This window comes from Lissotriton vulgaris, chromosome 1_1, assembly GCF_964263255.1.
Source record: "Lissotriton vulgaris chromosome 1_1, aLisVul1.2, whole genome shotgun sequence".
NCBI classification, from domain to species: Eukaryota; Metazoa; Chordata; class Amphibia; order Caudata; family Salamandridae; genus Lissotriton; species Lissotriton vulgaris.
The window spans coordinates 141,442,679-141,462,397 of record NC_141685.1 but is presented as its reverse complement, the minus strand read 5'-3'; the positions used below and the strand labels follow the sequence as shown (position 1 = coordinate 141,462,397).

The following is a 19,719-nucleotide window of genomic DNA, read 5'->3' as shown; positions in this document are numbered from 1 at the left end:
CTGCCGGTCATCGGCAGCTTGGTCAGCATTTTTTTTAGATTCTGATCCTTCTTGCTTCTCGCTGAGGACATGGCTCCTATATCTCTTACCACATCACCAGATCGGCCTGCCTTGTCATGGGGGTCCCAGCCCCAGTGGGTAGCTGTCATCGGGTTGTCCTCCCGCTGAGCTCCACTACGCTGTTGCATGATGGTGAGGGCCAGAGGTATCACTCCCTTTCAGTCTCGTCCGGGCCTTGCTGCCTTCAACCGTCTGCTATTGCCCTGCTGGGCATCTGCTGCTTGTTCTCAATACTCTAAGCACTTTGCGCCCGAACCTGCCATGAATCCCCCTGTAGGCCAGCAGCCCTATCTGAGCCTGGAGCACTAGATGTCTTCTTGGACCACTGCAGCTAATTCCTGCACTATGTGCTTGCAGGCCATGGCCTCCGGTTTCCTCTGACTTAGCAGTCAGCTCCAGAGAGACTAATCCATGCCCGGGCCTCTCATCCATTAGCACCATGTGATTCTTACAGCGTTACAGTTCATATCTTATTCCCCTATTGGATTTTGTCATTTTAGTGTCATTTTGACTTTTACTTTTTTGGTTTCTTTATAAATATTTTACATATTACATTAAGTTAAGCCTGCCTGTTCGGTGTTTAGGTACCAGGGGGTTGATCCTAGGTTAATTGAATGGCTTTGAAAGTTCACTCTGACAACGGTTGTGATTGTTCCTCATCTACCACAAATAATAATTCAGTTTCTTACAGAAACTATCTGAAATTATCTGCAAAACAGGCAGTTGATAACCTACCAGGGTTGAAACACCCTGCGGACAAACTGGAATATGGGACTAGTATTGTGTGGCAATAGAACCTCTAAAAATATTCAGCTTGCAGATGAACCAAGGATCACGCTTGAATGTCACACCCTTTTAAAATAAGGTAGTCAGGAAAGTGTGAGGAATATATTGCAGCTCTTTGCATTTTGACAGCCCCAAGCAAATTTGAGAACAGAGTGGATGTATGTAGCAGAGACAAGTCTGTCCACCCAATGTGAGTGGTGATATCCGCTTTGCTGATCTGCCTGAAGTTATGATGCTGCTGACAGTAGCGTGTCTGCTAAAAGCGATGGCGTGATTGGTGGAACAATAAAGCCAAATAAGTGAAAGTTATCTTCCGACACCGCAGTCTTCGTGACTGAGACCAGTAACACTGACGACTCTGAGACTCAAAGCAGTATTTTCTCCTTTCAGAGCGTTATTGCTGCAGATGGAGTGAAGCCAAGAAGTAAGCACATTACTAAGGTACCAACAAAGTTTAATATTGTTCATTTGTATTAACTGTTTCTCTTTTGCAGCATTTGGAAATGCATTTTCTAGTTTTGTTGCTTTTTGGTTAGTTTTTTATTGTAGGCTGTTATCTTCGGTTTAAAGGGAAAGATGCTGTGGTGTGTGACCTTAATGCTGCATTTTACATTTCATTACCATCATTTGCTTATCCTGGAAACTACATACATACATGATTTGCTGCTGTAAAGAAATAATGCTCATGTGTACTGTGGCAGACTCAGAAATATTGAAAAACTTCATGATTTCTCTTTCAGCACTTCATAGTAAAACCTTTCAATTTTTTACTCAATCATTTGGCAGAAACATAACTTAGTACCATTAAAATAGTTCTGATGGGGAACATTCATATGGGGTTAGGACTGGCTCGACCAGAGTGCTTGCTGACTTGGAGGAGTATGGAGTTGACCACCTTGCCTGGTCCGGTGTGGAACCAAGCCAGCGATGCTTTGCTGCATGCTCATTTGCCCTGACAGCTGGTCAACAGTTTAAGGCGGAGGAGGTGAAGAGCTGGCTAAGTGTGCCATGAAGCTGGCAGTTCAGTACATCCCTGAGAAGTGAGCTTTGAGTCGATGTAGTGTTCCTCTTATACCACGTGCAATTCACCCTCTCCAAAGCCACAAGAATTCCTGGGTGTGACGGGCAGCTGATTCTGATTAGGTGCTTGATAGTTTTCCAGACACTCATGTTCTTGATTGTTCATGTTTGTCAGTAGTTAATGAAACACGCCCAGGGGTTTATCTCTTCAGTTGACACAAGCTGCAATATAAGTTTCTTTGTCGTTTCAAAAAAATATGAATGGCCAAGAAGCCTCTCTAGGTCAAAGAATGGAAGGGCTGGGGAACTGTCATTCATCTCACTGCTAAGCAGAGCCATGTCATGCTTCATCCTCCGTCAGGCCTCTGATTTTGACCAACATCGCTTAGAACACTGGGACTTTAGAGACCATCCTTTTAATGAGAAAAACAAAACTACAATTCCCATAAGCAATAGTGGTGGAAGGTGTCACACATGGGATAACATCCGATTCAGCACACCCAGTTCAATGTTTTAAGTATTTGACACAATATTGAATTTATAACCTTTGTTTTTTATGGTCATGAGTCACCAGACTACTAAAAACGTGTCTTTTATTTTCAGGGTCAATTAAGTAATGGTCACCAGCTTGGAAGCTCTGTTAATTCTTCAGTATTTGTCATTGATCTCCATGTGTGGCTGGTTTGGGTCTGCCCCTGCATCGTTTCCGATAACTTGCACAGGTAAGGAGCTTGTAGCAGCAACATGATAACCCCATACTCGTCTGTAAGAAGTGCGCTCCGAGGCAGGTATCCGATCATTTTTGTCAAACAAAGAAGGGGCAATATCTGCTATGTACATTTGTTAAAATAAAACAGTCAAATCACAGTATACTGTTCCGGAGGTTCAGTCCCAGCGACATTATCTGTAACTGAACGCAGACACCCTAGGAAGCATGTGCTTTTAAGACCAGTTGCGTTCACTCACCTGAAGGTGACATGCTTCATCATTGGGCTATACTCCTCACCAGGCAGACACTACAATGCCTGACGGGCTCCACAAGAGGGCACTTTGTCGCAGAAATGTTATTAAGTACGCCGGATGAGCATAGTAGGACAGAGGATGTTGTGTCATAAGATGTGAGATCAGTGAAAGTCTGAATATAAGATCAACTATCGACCAGTTGCCACAATATAGCTAATGTGATCATCCTGGTCATTGTTGAGATCAAAAACAGTGGCCGAGAAATGAGGAACTAATGGCCCCTATTACTGTGTGAAAGTATTGATCACCTATGGACCTGCTGGTAAGCTGGGGTCTATACTTTAGGTCAACCTTGTTCATGCCTTGTGTAGTCATGGAGCAATGTGTTGGCATTTCAAGAGGACAAAATATGGGAAAATGGGTAAATGCGACCTAATCTTCTCCACAGCATGAGGAGCTCTGTAACTCAAAGCCCTGCACGTGCATAGGTGATAAGGTGCCTATTAACATCTTACTACCACATGTGAGCACTGTCTAACAGAGTGCACTAGATACGGTAACCCTCCTAAAATTCAGGACAAACAGACTTATCCAATAGCGAGGACGCCGCATCAGAGGGCAACTGGTTTGAAAAGCACATGCTTCCTAGGGTGTTCAGTTAGAGATAATGTCTGTGGGACTGAACCTCCGGAACAGTATACTGTGAGTTGATTTATATGAAGAATGTGTATACTGGACTGTCATTTTTTCATCATCTCTTATGATATGTAAAATAAAACACAACACACCTGGAGGCCAACAAATCTATCATAAATTTAATGCAAAAATAGCAAAAGGCCAAGCAAACTACTAAGAGTGGGCGTAAAATCCGTTTCGCGGGCGCATTTGCGGATTTTCCGCGATTTCACGATTGGCGAATCTCGCGAAATCGCGGTAAAATCCGCGAATCAGCGGGGACGAATTTTCGGCCAAGCAAGGGTTACAGCAGCAGGTGCAAAAGTTGAACCTAATTTCTTTGTAACCTTTTACAAAAGGGTTACGAAGAAATTAACTTCAACTTGGGCACCTGCTGCTAATTGCTTCCTGGCGCCTCGTTGCCTACTTGCAACTATTCACTGACCCTGCTCTGACCCTTGAAGCAGGGTCAGAGAATAGTTACAAGTAGGCAACGAGGCACCTGTCCAAGGAATTAAACCTCATCAGGAAGCACTTACAGATATAAAAAACAGGAAAAAGGGAGAGGATGGCAAAAACACCCATTTTGAGTTGACAGGAGGGGTTAAACTAAAAGAGACCTTTACAGCACAATTTTCATATGCATTTTGCTAAAAATAAATTGCTGTATGTTCTGTAGGGGCAACTCAGGAGTCTGGCCCTTCAGAGATCTGGCCTCTCTTTCTTTCTCTCGTTCTCTCTCTCCCTCTCTCTCTCCCTCTCTTTCTCTCTCTTTCTATCTATCTATCTCTCTCTCTCTCCCTCTCCTTTCTTGCTCTATTTATCTCTTTCTCTCTCTCTTTCAAGTTCTTCCTCTTTCTCTGCTTATCTCTTTCTTTCTCCGTTGTTCTCTCTCTCTTTCTCTCTATCTCCCTCTCTTTCTTTCTCTCTCTCACATCCTCTCTTTCTTTCTCTCTCATTCTCCCTCTTTCTCTCTCTCTTTCTCTTTCTCTCTCTCATCCTCTCTCTCTCTCTCCCTCTCTGTGTGTCTTTCTCTCTTTCTCTCTCTCTTTCCATGTCTCTCTCTCTCTTTCTCTCTCTCCTTTACTTTCTTGCTCTTTCTCTGTCTCTTTCTCTCTCGTTCTCTCTTTCTCTCTCCCTCTCTTTCTCTCTCTCGATCCCGCTCTCATCTTCTCTCTCCCTCTCTCTCTGTCTCCCTTTCTCCTTCTCTTTCTCTCTTTCACTTTCTTGCTCTTTCGCTGTCTCTCTCTTTCTTTCTCTCTCATTCTCTCTCTCCGTGTTTGTTTGTTTGTTTGTTTGTTTCTTTCTTTCTTTCTTTCTTTCTTTCTTTCTTTCTTTCTTTCTTTCTTTCTTTCTTTCTTTCTCCCCTCTCTCTGTTACTCTCTCTTTCTCTCCCTCTCTTTCCCTTTCTCTCCCTTTCACTTTCACTTTCTTGCTCTTTCTCTGTCTGTCTCTCTCTTTCTCTCTTTCTCTCTCTCTTTCTTTTTTCTTTCTTTCTTTCTTTCGTTCTTTCTTTCTTTCTTTCACTCTCTCTCTCCCTCTCTCTCTCTCTATCTCTCTTTCTCTCTTTTGAAACATTGCAAAGATCTCGTAGATGACAAAGTACAAACAAGCATTTGCAATGCAATAGGTCTCGCATGTTTTGTATTTACGTGACTTAGCTCTATTGATATTACAAATTACAATGGCTTTTAATTTTTTAAAATAATTAATACTTAAATAAAAGTGTATGTTCAGTGTATTTTATTGTGATGAAAATCTAAGAACAGAAGTGAAATATTAACATCTTTTTGTGACATTTATAATAAAGTTTGAAACATTGAGAGAACATATTTGAACCAGTTGTTGAATGGTTGCGCAGATTGATGCTGGGGTGGCGCTGAGTGGTGCTGTGGTGGTGCTGAGTGATACTGGGATGGTGCTGAGTGATGCTGGGGTGGTGCTGAGTGGTGCTGTGGTGGTGTTGAGTGATGCTGTGGTGGTGCTGAGTGATGCTGTGGAGGTGCTGAGTGATGCTGTGGTGGTGCTGAGTGGTGCTGTGGTGGAGCTGAGTGATGCTGGGGTAGCGCTGAGTGATGATCTGGTGATGCAGAGGGCAGAAAGGCTCAAAAAGCAGTCTAACAAAGGGCAGAAGGGCAGAAAAGCAAGGGAAAAACTAGTCTAACAGAGGGCAGAAGGGCACAAAAAAACAGTCCAACAGAGGACAGAAGGGCCGAAAAACAAGGGAAAAACGAGTAACAGGGCAGAAGGGCACAAAAAACGAGTCTAATGGGGCAGAAAGGCACAAAAAGGAGTCTAACAGAGGGCAGAAGGGCACAAAAAACGAGTCTAACAGAGGGCAGAAGGGCACAAAAACAAGGGAATAACAGAGGGCAGAAGGGCACAAAAACCGAGTATAACAGAGGGCAGAAGGGCAGAAAAACAAGGGAAAAATGAGTCTAACAGAGGGCACAAGGGCACACAAAACGAGTCTAACGGGGCAGAAGGGCAGAAAAACAAGGGAAAAACGAGTTTAACAGAGGGCAGAAGGGCACAAAAACAAGGGAAAAACGAGTCTAACAGAGGACAGAAGGGCCGAAAAACAAGGGAAAAACGAGTCTAACAGGGCAGAAGGGCACAAAAAACGAGTCTAATGGGGCAGAAAGGCACAAAAAGGAGTCTAACAGAGGGCAGAAGGGCACAAAAACCGAGTATAACAGAGGGCAGAAGGGCAGAAAAACAAGGGAAAAATGAGTCTAACAGAGGGCACAAGGGCACACAAAACGAGTCTAACGGGGCAGAAGGGCAGAAAAACAAGGGAAAAAAGAGTTTAACAGAGGGCAGAAGGGCACAAAAACAAGGGAAAAACGAGTCTAACAGAGGGCAGAAGGGCACAAAAAATGAGTCAAACGGGGCAGAATGAATCCCGCCCTGCATGTTTGTCCATGAAGATGCCACCTTTTTGTGCAATACCTCTACTCAACTGGAGTACTTTCTACTGTCTAATCAGTAAGTGTTCCCTCGTTAGCTAAATGTATAGGGGCAGATTTACAATAACTGGCGCATCCCCAGGGATGCGCCAGTTATTGTGCGCCGCAGCTCCGCCACCCATGGTGCGCCCTATTTACAATGCGGCGCACCATGTGGCAAAAACGGCACAGATACGTCACGCATCTGTGCCGTAAAAGCAGCGCATTTCAGGAGCTGCGTCGCTCTTGCGACGCAGCTCCAGCAATGCTCTGGGGGGGCCCTATCTCCCCAATGCTGCATCAAGCCTTGCGCCTGATTCAAGCAGGCGCAGGGTTTTGACGCAGCATTGGCCTAAAAGTGACTGAGTGAAATCTTGTAGATTTCACTCAGCCACTTTCAGGAGGCTGAGTCGGAACGCCTCCTGATGGCGCAGGGCTTTACAACGTGACGCATCTCACAGAGAGATGCGTCACGTTGTTAATACCCAGCACCATGGCGCATCTTTTGTGCTGCCGCTGCGTCACAAAAGGTCTCAATAGAGGGTGGCAGTGGTGGACCAGAGGGTGGCAGTGATGAACCAGAGGGTGACAGTGATGAACCAGAGGGTGGCAGGGGTAAACCAGAGGGTGACAGTGCTGAACCAGAGGGTGGCAGTGCTGAACCTGAGGGTGGCAGGGGTGAACCAGAGGGTGGCAGGGGTGAACCAGAGGGTGACAGTGCTGAACCAGAGGGAAGCAGTGCTGAACCAGAGGGTGGCAGGGGTGAACCAGAGGGTGGCAGTGATGAACCAGATGGTGGCAGGGGTGAACCAGAGGGTGGCAGTGGGGAACCAGAGGGTGACATTGGTGAACCAGAGGGTGGCAGTGGTGAACCAGAGAGTGGCAGTGGTGAACCAGAGGGTGGCAGTGCTAAACCAGAGGGTGACAGTGGTTAACCAGAGGTGCTGTGATGAAATAGAGGGTGGCAGTCGTGAACCAGAGGGTGGCAGTGGTGAACCAGAGGGTGACAGTGCTGAACCAGAGGGTGTCAGGGGCGAACCAGAGGGTGCTGTGATGAACCAGAGGGTGGCAGTGGTGAACCAGAGGGTGGCAGGGGTGAACCAGAGAGTGGCAGTGGTGAACCAGAGGGTGGCAGTGCTGAACCAGAGGATGACAGTGGTTAACCAGAGGGTGGCAGTGGTGAACCAGAGGTGCTGTGATGAACCAGAGGGTGGCAGTCATGAACCAGAGGGTGGCAGTCATGAACCAGAGGGTGGCAGTGGTGAACCAGAGGGTGACAGTGCTGACCCAGAGGGTGGCAGGGGTGAACCAGAGAGTGGCAGTGCTGAACCAGAGGGTGTCAGTGGTAAACCAGAGGGTGGCAGGGGTGAACCAGAGTGTGGTGGGGGTGAGCCAGAGGGTGGCAGGGGTGAACCAGAGGGTGGCAGGGGTGAACCAGAGGGTGGCAGTGGGGAACCAGAGGGTGGCATGGGTGAACCAGAGGGTGGCAGTGGTGAACCAAAGACTGGCAGTGGTGAACCAGAGGGTGGCAGTGCTGAACCAGAGGGTGACAGTGGTTAACCAGAGGGTGGCAGTGGTGAACCAGAGGGTGACAGTGGTGAACCAGAGGGTGGCAGTCATGAACCAGAGGGTGGCAGGGGTGAACTAGAGGGTGACAGTGCTGAACCAGAGGGTGGCAGTGGTGAACCAGAGAGTGGCAGGGGTGAACCAGAGGGTGGCAGTGGTGAACCAGAGGGTGGCAGGGGTGAACCAGAGGGTGGCAGGGGTGAACTAGAGGGTGGCAGTGGTGAACCAGAGGGTGGCAGTGATGAACCAGGGGGTGCTGTGTCCATAAACAACTGCATGGGTAACTTCGCTATGCAAGCGGCTCGCAAGGACGCAAAAAGCCCCGCGAACACGCAAAAAACCCAGCGGACACGCAAAAAACCCTGCGAACACGCAAAAAAACTAAAATCTGCAAATTTGCACAAATTCGCGAATTTTGCGGATCGCGAATTCGCAAATTCGCAAATTCGCGGATCGAGAATACGCAAAATTCGCCCATGCTTACAAACTACCAAGTGACAATTGTCTTTGCAATGGACGAGAGCATCCACCCTAAAGCAAGTTGGAGTATATAATGCTAATGCTACACAATGTATTTTTATACACTTTTCTCCTAATACAAGTCAATGAAACATGAACACATGATAGAAACACTTACTGAAACGACACTAATGAGTAGGAGGCATGATCTTCTCTTGAGAGGAATGTGAGGAGTCCGTGAGGTGCAGATAAAAGATACACAGACAAGCTGCAGAATTCACTGTTTCTGGACATAACACTTCTGCTTGTCAATATTCAATTTACTACAAGATACAGGAAAGTGTGCAGATGGACTTCACTAAATAAAATGGTTCTGGGCCCTAATAGAATCATATAACTTTGCAGGCATATTAAGGGGAACAGACTATTGTAATTTGGTAATGTAATATATCAATGCACGTTGTGGCATTCATGTGTAACCAATTATCGGTATGAAAGAAACCAGTATATCCATTTATGCTTTCTCAATTCCTTCTTCCTAGAGGCCACCACTGCTGCTAGCCAGCTGTATTCAGCAGTGCCTCCTGTGACCTGGAATCCTGTATTTAATCAATACCAAATGTTGTCAATGCTCCTAGCCTAGTCCGGTCACTGTTGCCACTCGCACCCCCCCTAACCCTTGGGCCTTTTATTCTTTTAGCCGGCTCCAGTCAGTAGTGGCCCCTTGGACCTGTTTGTAAGCCTACTAGTCAGCTCCTGTTAGTACGGCCCCCTGGGACCTGTTATCATTCTAGCCAACTTGAGCCATTAGTAGCACCTTGGGACTAGTGATCATACTAACCAGCTTCAGTCAGTATTGGCCCCCTGAGACCTATTATCCTGCTAAGTAACTCCAGTCAGTAGTGACCCCTGTACCTTAAATCCTGCTAATATTCAAAACCAGAGGTCAACTCTACTGCCAACCAGTTCCAGTCAATATTGACATGTATTGTTACCCTGCTTGTAATGAATACCAGAGGCCAGCGTTGTTGCTAGCCAGCTCCAGTCACCAGTGCCCGTCACATATTATCCTCAATAGGATCAATGCCCAAGGCCTGTGCAGCTGCTAACCTGCCCTAGTCAGTAGTGACTTCCCAGACCTGTTATTCTGGATATAATCAGCAAGGCTTTGGCCATAATAACACTCACCCCACATCCTTATGGTATATTAGCAATGTAATTTATTACATCATACGGTAGGTACCGCACTATATCACACGATCCTAAAAACAAAGAAAATCATAATTTGCCTAACCGTTCAGCACTGTTCAAAAATGACCAAATCACGCCAAGTACTATAGCCTGCCACATCACATGGCACACTCAGCCACAACATGACAAGATACCACGGCATGGATTTGGGGCCATTAATCCTCTGTTCGAGGCATGTATGCTGTACATGCACATGCTTTGCATACTCCTGCCATCTTGTGTTGGGTCCGGATATTTGCAAGTTGTTTCATTATAACCCCTAGATTTATATTCCGGCGTAAAAATTACCTGCACCACTTAACAAATCTCTATTCGTTTCATCCCCTCTGATACTCTCCCTCTTTGCTCTATTTGTTTCCAATTGTGATGGCTTATTTCCCACCTTTTTATTACATTCCTCCACTTGCAGCATTTCTAACACTGAATGTTCCCATTCTCTATCATTTTTATACTATCGGCTTGATTGTTCAGGCATTTATTTTTCATAACTGCTTGTACCTCCGATAGATCCTTATTAAATAGAGGGTAAAAGGGTTTTGTTGGATACATTTGTTTACCCTCACCTTCACAATATGATATTTGGTCATGGTTGTTTCCAGTGTTCAATCTCACTATATCTGATGCATTTGTATTTTTCATACTTTTAGAAGCTTTATTTCCTGCTTTCCGTAGTTTTTTCCTCTGTCTTTTTGATAGATGAACTTCCGGAGCTGCGTCTGTCATTGTTGAATATGTCGAGCATAGGTTTATCACTTCTTGATCTTTTGTTTTAGCATCTATTTTTTCTTTAACAACAACTGTACTGTCTTTACATTTTATTGTATCTTTAGAGGGGCAGTCGGTCTTGATGGGTTGAATTCCCACATTAGGAAAATTCCCTTTTACATCGTCAATTTCTGTTTTTAAAATATCCGGAATGGTAGCTAGTTTGTTAATTAGTTGGGCACAACTACACTCTGCATACGTAGATATTGGCTGAGATTGTGCCCTTACTATTAGATTATTTTGTGTTATCTTCTGCTCAATTCCGGCAACAGAGGATGCCGCAGCACTCAAGAGATCTATTTGTACCTCCTTTTTATTGGACTGATATGTTAAAGCTTCCAGAGTTAATTGTGAGGTTTTGAAGAATAAATCCCAAATTGCTCCTGCGTTCCCACTTCCTGGTGCCTGAGTACCTGGGCAATGGTGTTGCCCATTTATGAATGATAGGTCCTTATACTCCTCTTTTTGTTGTCCTTGAAAATCATGTCCCTCATCACAAGAATTAATGAATTGTGGACTACTATTCAAAACGTCTTTTTGATACGGAGTACTCCAACGCTGCAGAGTTTCTGAGTTGCTGTTGTAGTCTTCCTTATTAATTTGAGATCCGTTATTTTGATTACATTTCGGCTGGTCCTGTTTTTTAACTGAATTTATCTTCGACAGAGTAAGATTCCATTTCAGTGGGGTATTGGCTTCCCTTATGATTTTTACCCCACCATTTAGTTCATTTGGAGCTTCTTGTTATGGTTGATTTATTTGGCCCAAATTAGATGGTTCCCCTATACCGTTAGCTTTTCTGATTTTTACTTGCACTTCTATTGGCATTGGCTGCCTAGTTGGTAGTAATTGCTGAGTATCTCCCATTGTTAGATTTGTGCATTTTGCGTCCTCTTATTGTGAACGACCAGTAAGTGGAATAGTTAACATCTCTAGGTCCTTTATTTGACCCCAGTGGTTGACTTGGTCCTTAGTTGAATTTGACATTCGTTCGACTTCAGCTTCAGACTCAGGCGGGCCTGGTTCACTTACTCCTTGCTTAGGGGATATAATATTTGTTCTACTCAATGGTTTAATTGGAGTTTGAAGATCACATGGGTTAGTTAGCAATGTTAGCATAGCACCAGTTGGATCTTTCATAAAATCAAACTTTGACGGCGACTTTCCCAGTTTCCCAAATGTATGGACCTTAGATGATTTAAAGGACTATACGTCACCTGCTATTTTTATTTTAAACGTATCTAATATTAGTGTTTGCTGTATTTTTCTTTTCCTTTTGATAGGAGGGAAAGATGGCCGCTCCTTTCCTGACCTCATAATACACCCTCTAAGGTGAAGAAGTCGTGCTTCTTTCAGAGAATCAAATGGGCCAGTGACAAGACCAAAGGGTGCTTTGATTGGATAAAAACACCTCCAAACACCTCCAAGGGAAAACACCCCCAAAGCACACCTCAGTACAGAATCCGCCGGTGCTGCTGGTTACTTACTTAATTAACTAATTAATTAATCAATTGATTAATAGCCGGGCTCCAGGTAGGGCTGTAGTCTAGGCATGCATAGTAATTCAGGGGTTGAGGGGTGCTTTAACAGGATCAAAGTCTATTGTCACTTTCCCCTTTGCATAATTTCTCAGATTTTGTATTACAGACTTATTACAGACTCCAATGGCTCAGCTTATGGATTGATCAACTTTAACTATTCGCCACACACCACACACCTCTTGCCACTTGTACCTCACCACTCACTGTTCATTGCTTGTTTGTTGCTATTCATCGCTGTCAAGACTACAAGGGAGAATGCTGGCAATCGTTCAAGAGCGGGATCCAGAGCCAGTCCCACTACAGACGGCAGATATAGGCACTTCCCTCCACTCCTCGGCTCAGCTCTGCTCTGCTCAATGCTTAGTAAATACGTAAAATCAGGCGGCAGCTCTCTGAGTTCTGAGGAATGATTGAAGGCTGCGATGTCGGACCATAGGTGCGTCCATTCCTCATCGGAAATAGGACGGTGAATTAAGTCTTCCCACATAGACATATACCGGGGGCTTGGGGAAAGCACTGTTTTAAGGAGGAAGCTATAGATAAATGAGATCACCCCTTTAATGTTAGCAGTCTTGGTGAGAAAGGCCTCAAATTTTGTGAGTGGTCGAGTAGCAGCCTCTCGTATCTGAGGTGTGAGGGCCCAGTGCATCAATTGGATATACTGATATCTTCCTGTGTTCTTCAAATCAAAGACCCTTTGATATTGATCAAAAGTAAGGGGATCAAAATTGTGTAACAAATGTATTAGAGCTAAGCAGCCTCCCCTTCTCCAGGCATCAAAGGGCCCTCATGTTGGGCCGGGGGTGAAGCTGGATTGAAATGGATTGGAGTGAATGGGGATGGAAAAGAAGTCCACCTGTCATCGCCCGAAATTGAGTCCCATACTTTAAGAGTGGTGCGTGTGGGGCAGCTAAGGTCACCCTGGCAGCCGCATGGAAGAGAAGGGAGGCTCCAGCTATTTCCCTATGGCACTCTTGTCTTTGGAGACTGCTTAGCCTAGAACGTATGGCTGATATTTTCAGGGATAATTATAAGAATTTTAAATTTAAATGGGGTCCCCTTGTCTCCTTCCTCTCCCAGGGCCATCCGTCTGCAGTGTGTCCCTCCACCATCAGAGCCCGCATCTCTTCCAGTTTTGATCACAATTCCAGTGTCGACCAACCTCTCGTTAGTATGAACATGCTGCCACGTCGGGTGGGGGGTAGTTTTTTTTGTGTTTTTTTCTTTGTTCCTTGTTAGATTCATAATTACATATCCCATGTTAGGATGAGTTTGTCCACGCTTTTTGGCTATTCCGCATACAACACCTCGGTGGAGCAACCTGGAGAAATTACCGTTACAGAAGGCCATTGAGTTTTCTTTAGAGCTATCTGCTGGCTTAGCAAAGTTGCATGATCTTCTTTTTTTTCTTTTTAATCTCTCTCTCTCAGCTCCTGGGGACTTAGAAGTTGTATCTTTCATTTGGCTTATCTAATAAGAGGAGGAGCTGGTTTATATTGATCAATGCACTTCTTCCACTTGTTATAATTCTGTTGAGGCTTTCTGATCCCCTGCGTGGGACCAAGTGATAAAGTAATTTTTGCCTGTGAACTGTGGAAAAAAAAAATTAATAAATACATTTTTGACAAAAATCAGGCGGCAGGCCAAGGCTCCTCTGTGCTCCTCTGTGCCCTGCAGCAGCCGCCGCACGAGCAGCACCAGCAGCGCCTTAGCTCCGCGGTGCCGGCAGCGGCTGTTCCTGCCCCCACAGCAGATCCGTAGAACTTAAAGCGCCCGTGTAACAGGACGTGGGTGAAGCGGGAACCGGTCACAAAACAAACCCTGGCAGTCGTCCCAGGTTCCGCTCCGCTTGCTCGTCAACTCCTCCTCGGGTCGGCCCCTTGGCTCTAATCGATACGCTCTGCACTCAACGCCGAATCACAGGCTGACAACAACTGTGAACACCAACAGAGGGAAGAATTGTGTGTTTTCCCCAGTTAGTAAACAAAAACAGCATAAGTCTTGGCTGATTCTGCTGCACCCAGAGTCTTATGCATCTTTTCAGTCTAATTTTTCTGTCTGGAAAAAGATTGTGTCCTGGTTTTCTGCACCCAGTAAATCCAGGTGCAGAAAAACCTAATAACTGATAATCAGGTGGAATAAAATGAACACATGAAAGTACGCCTTAATTTCATTGCCCTTGATTCACACTCTGGACTATAGTTGAGGGATAGGTCTAGGCATAGTCCTCGCAGCACACAATAGATTTGCTTGAGGCAGAGGCCAAAACTCAAAAGTTAGGATACCAGATACAAGTAGATGGTAACTCAGGGCAGGGGGAAAAGCCTGTTGTCCGTGGAGGAATCATTCACTTCCCAGAAATCTCCATTACAAATTAATTAATAGTATATGTTTTTTTTAATATCTGTACTCTCATGCTACCATTCTACACTCTGCTCTGTCCGAAAAACAGCTCAACATTTTCAAAATTCTGCATTGATTTGGCTTGTAAATTATATTTTTGGAAATGTACATGTATTAACTATTTAATTTTAATACTATAGGTTATTGAAATTACGGAGGAAGAAAGCAAGATTTAGCACCATGCAACTGAATGTTAGTGCCATAAGATGGATTATTTTGAAAAACTGAAGGACATCTAGGTGTGGCAAGGAAGTGGAAGCTGAAAGCTGAAAGTACTAACCCTGTAAGTGAAGTCTCTAATTTTTCATTTAATTAACCCAGAGCAAAGTCATATCTGTCCACACAGCATCAGAAATGATGCCAGAAAGACCAATCACAAAATCCTCATCTGAAATATTATCAGAAAGACAAATTGCCTCAGCGTGACAGAATAACGTTCATCTAAAGCATCATCTAATTCCAGAGGGGAAGCAGACACTGCATAAAAGAAAGTTATAACAAAAGGTTTATTTTGCAGACCAACAAAGAAAAGACGCTGAAAGAAGACTCCGAAGCTGACAAGCTAACAATCAAAAGATTGGAAAATCATCTTTGTTCAACAACCGTTTTTAACCAGTTACGCACGTTTGAGACTATCTGCCTCTGGATATAACACCACGACCCACTCTGCTCACTCTTGCGAAAACCTTAAAAATCCAGCACTTTATTGTGTTCATGACCATCTCAGATTGTTTCCTTTTTATTGTGTACTGTTCTGTAATTCTATGGAAATCGCCTCAATATTATCTGTTGTGCAGGAGTGATATGTAAAAACTGATTAAATGAGCACCGTTGCGCTATAGCTAATGTAAATAAATCCTCGTCTTCAGAACTACACCTTACACCAAACATAGAAAGGGTAAAAGGAACTGATGTTCTGCAAATGGTGATCCACAATAGTACTGTACATGTTCTAATGTTCTCAGTTACTGCCAGTATGTCAGTGCAAAAAGGTACTTCTCAGTTCAATCATTAAATATCAGACTAACACCTTATTACTGCATTGCTAAGAACCTATACAAATAGATTTGAGAATACTTCAGTCACAAAATAAGTTGCTGCCGGAGAGGCTATAACCAAAAGACTATTGTCTGCTAGAAACATTTCGACAGGTGTTACAGGGCTGCTTCCAGACATATTTTGCTCAATTCAAGTGTTAAGAAGATTACACACAATTTCTTTTAGCGATAAATGCTGAACATTATCTAAACAAGCCCGAATCTAACATCGGGTTCACTCTTACCGTGGCATATAAGCAAGAGAAAACTAAATGTAGAGATATTAACTTTATGAATACACCCTATAAAAACACGGGCTGTGAGAACAAATTCAGTGTTCAAACCCGCCTCAATCAAAGCAAAATAACCCAAGTTGAGGAAAAAAGTTACCCGTGCCAAAAAGATTCAGCCATAAATCTCATCTCATTGAATTTGAGAGAATGCACACTGTGAAAAACCTCTCTCAGTGCTCTGAATGCCAAAAAAGTTTCAGCCGTAAATCTTATCTCACTGAGCATATGAGAATCCACACTGGGGAAAAACCTTATCAGTGCTCTGAATGCCAGAAAAGGTTTAGCATCAAACCGAGTCTACTTCGACATGCATTAACCCACTCTGTGGAAAAACCTTATCAGTGCTCTGAATGCCAAAAAAGTTTCAGCCGTAAATCTTATTTCACTGAACATATGAGAATCCACTCTGGGGGAAACCCTTATCAGTGCTCTGAATGCCAGAAAAGGTTTTGTAACAAACAAAGTCTTTCTCAACATGTATTAACCCACTCTGTTGAAAAACCTTACCAGTGCGCTGAATGCCAGAAATGTTTCAGTGACAAAAGAGGACTCACTCATCATACAAGGACCCACTCTGGGGAAAAACCTTATCAGTGCACGGATTGCCAGAAATGTTTCATTGACAAATACATTCTCACACGGCATAGAAGAATCCACACTGGGGATAAACCTTATCAGTGCACCGATTGCCAGAAATGTTTCATTTACAAAAACAGTCTCACTCATCATAGAAGAACCCATACTGGAGAGAAACCTTTTCAGTGCTCTGAATGCCAGAAATATTTCAGTTACAAAATCAGACTCACTGAACATACAAGAATCCACTGTGGGAAAAACCCTTATCAGTGCTCTGAATGCCCAAAACATTTCAAACTTAAATCACTTCTAACTGCACATGTGAGATTCCACACTGGGGAAAAACCTTATCAGTGCTCTGAATGCCAAGAAAGGTTTTGTAACAAACAAAGTCTTTCTCGACATGCAATAACCCATTCTGTGGAACAACCTTATCAGTGCTCTGAATGCCAGAAATGTTTCATTGTAAAAAGTAGTCTCACACGGCATACAAAGATCCACGCTAGGGAAAAACGTTATCAATGCTCTGAATGCCACAAATGTTTCAGTGAAAAAAGCTGGCTCACTCGGCATACAAGAACCCACACTGGGGAAAAACCTTATCAGTGCTCTGAATGCCAGAAATGTTTCAGTGAAAAATGCCATCTCACGCTGCATATAAAAACCCACACTGGGGACAAACCTTATCAGTGCTCTGAATGCCAGAAATGTTTCAGTGACAAAGGAAGTCTTTCTCGACATACAATAACCCACACTGGGGAAAAACCTTATCCATGCTCTGAATGTCAGAAATGTTTCAGAAACAAACTCAGTCTCACTCAGCATATAAGAACCCACACTGGGGAAAAACCTTATCAGTGCTCTGAATGCCCAAAAGATTTTAAACTTAAATCACTTCTAACTGCACATGTGAGATTCCACACTGGGGAAAAACCTTATCAGTGCTCTGAATGCCCAAAAGATTTCAAACTTAAATCACTTCTAACTGCACATATGCGATTCCACACTGGGGAAAAACCTTATCAGTGCTCTGAATGCCAGAAATGGTTCAGTGAAAAAAGCAAACTCACTAAACATACAAGGACCCACACTGGGGAAAAACCTTATCAGTGCATTGAATGCGACAAATGTTTCAGTGAAAAAAGCAGTCTCACTCAGCATATAAGAACCCACACTGGGGAAAAACCTTATCAGTGCTCTGAATGCCACAAATGTTTCAGTGAAAAAATCAGTCTCACTCTCCATATAAGAACCCACACTGGGGAAAAACCTTATAGGTGCTCTGAATGCCAGAAATGTTTCATTGAAAAAAGAAGTCTTACTCTGCATATAAGAACCCACACTGGGGAAAAACCTTATCAGTGCTCCGAATGCCAAAAATGTTTCAGCTGTAAATCTACTCTCACTAAACATATGAGAATCCACACTGGGTAAAATAATTATCAGTGCTCTAAATGTCAGAAAAGATTCAGCGGTAGAAATGGTTTCAAGCGCCATAAGAAAACACACCATCAAAATAATTCAGTGCTCCGAATTTCTAGCAGAAGGATATAAGCTGGAATGCTGACTAATCCTGGAGCCCTACCTCTGGTTATTGCATCCAGACCTGAGGATGTCGGCCAGGTCAAGGAAAGAGCCAGGTATAGCTATAGAGTTGTCTGTTTACACAGTCCCCAGCACAGTGTCCGGCTCATTAAATGGAGTTACTGAATAAAGATTGTTGAAATGATCAACCCAGGTCTGGGGATAAATGTTATTTTGCAGAGGTGAAGCAGAGACATCTCTCCCCTCCACTTTACAAGTGCCCAAAACCTGGTAGAGTTCTTAAGAGAGCAAGCCAATTTGAGTTCCTGCCATCTTTCTTCCTTCCATTCTTTCTTAGCCCGAGTGTGGGCCCTTTTGCACCTCTCTCCACCCAGACTGATTTCTGAGATGTCCTTTGTGCAAAGTGCCTTACCACGATATCTACATATTAGTCTGAATTCCTTATTAAACCAATTGTTTACTTTAGGAAAATTCTGTTTGTGCCAGTTAATAGGGACTATAAGATAGGACAATATTTTCTTGAAGTTGTTGTGGAAGCAGTCATTGGCATGCCACACTCTTAGTTCTTGCAAATCAATTTCCCGAAGGTAGTGATAGATTGATCTTCACCTCGCCAGATGACCAAAATATCGTTGTTACACACATATAACTGAAATCCCAATTGGCACAGACAAACCATGGGAACAAAAGCAGTGATTGGGATAGGACCTGGCCTGAACACCATTTTCCCTTGTCCGTGTAGGATAGTACCAAATTTCCATTGGTTGCAATAGGAACAAGGGAGTTGTCCCTTCTCTGACGGAGGGAGCCCCATTAGACTTGACCTTTTCCACATGAGCCATTTTTCAGGGTGTGTGGGGAAGTGCCACAGGTCACCTAACATGCAAGAGAATGCGTATGGCTAACCATATAGAACTATGGCTCCTGATAACCAGGTGCCTTAGAATATGTGCCAGGGAAACTGCCTGTTATTTTCTATATTTTCATATATATATATTTTATATTGTCCTCTCATAAGCTCAGAAGAAGATTACCACCACCAGATACCTGTAACAGACTGTCCCTTGGACGTGGTCCAAACATCCTACACTCATCCATACAAGATTGGGTACTCTGATTCGGGTGCACTGACATCTCTATACCCGTAGACATATGGGGCTGACATGCGTAGTACAAGGGACATGGTTTACACACCCATCACTCATTTCTACTATGAGCAATCTGGTTTTCGGGTGTGCTGATTTTCCTAATGGGTCTTCTGCCCTTGGGTATACGGTGCTGACCCTTTAAAAACACATGCCAGTACATCGTCGTGTTTGCATTTAACTTCAATGGAGGTCCGTCTTTAGTGATTCTATTCCACGTTAAGAAGCGGCTGTGTGTGACAGAGGCACGAAAGCCTTCAGCATTTAGTGCGCGTTCTGAGGAAATACAAATTTACGTGGCCAGTGTGTCCCCTACATGCACCCTATGTATGTACCTTATGCCCCATGTATGTCCATATTATCATGTAGTTTCCTTCTCATGACTTTATTATTAATGCCTCTGCATTTTTGTCTAACATTAGCATGTCAGTCATTAGGCCCTCCATGAATGAAACGTTAATACTGCACTGAGGCCTACGTTGCCAATGCATTTACATGGTACACGTTTAAATGTCGAGATGCACACGTTTTTGTGGCCCAGCCGAGCCAGGCCCTGAATTCAGGCTCCGAGCCTCTTCTGACTCTGAAAGCTGCAGTTTAGGTATGCATCCCTGACCTCTCCCTTACTCCCTGCTCAGCCGAGAGGTGCCCGGCCTGGCCTGCCTGCCAAGATGGTATTTTGCCTA

The 19,719-nt window shown here is 44.0% G+C and overlaps 1 long non-coding RNA gene across 1 annotated transcript; it reads left to right on the top strand.

Annotated features, from left to right (window-relative positions):
• Positions 1-1,232: 1,232 nt before the first annotated feature.
• On the top strand, positions 1,233-15,386 carry LOC147737817 (uncharacterized). Its single transcript, XR_015302463.1, has 4 exons — positions 1,233-1,287; positions 2,470-2,588; positions 14,578-14,720; positions 14,955-15,386. It is a non-coding gene; the product is annotated as an uncharacterized LOC147737817 (long non-coding RNA).
• Positions 15,387-19,719: the final 4,333 nt, after the last annotated feature.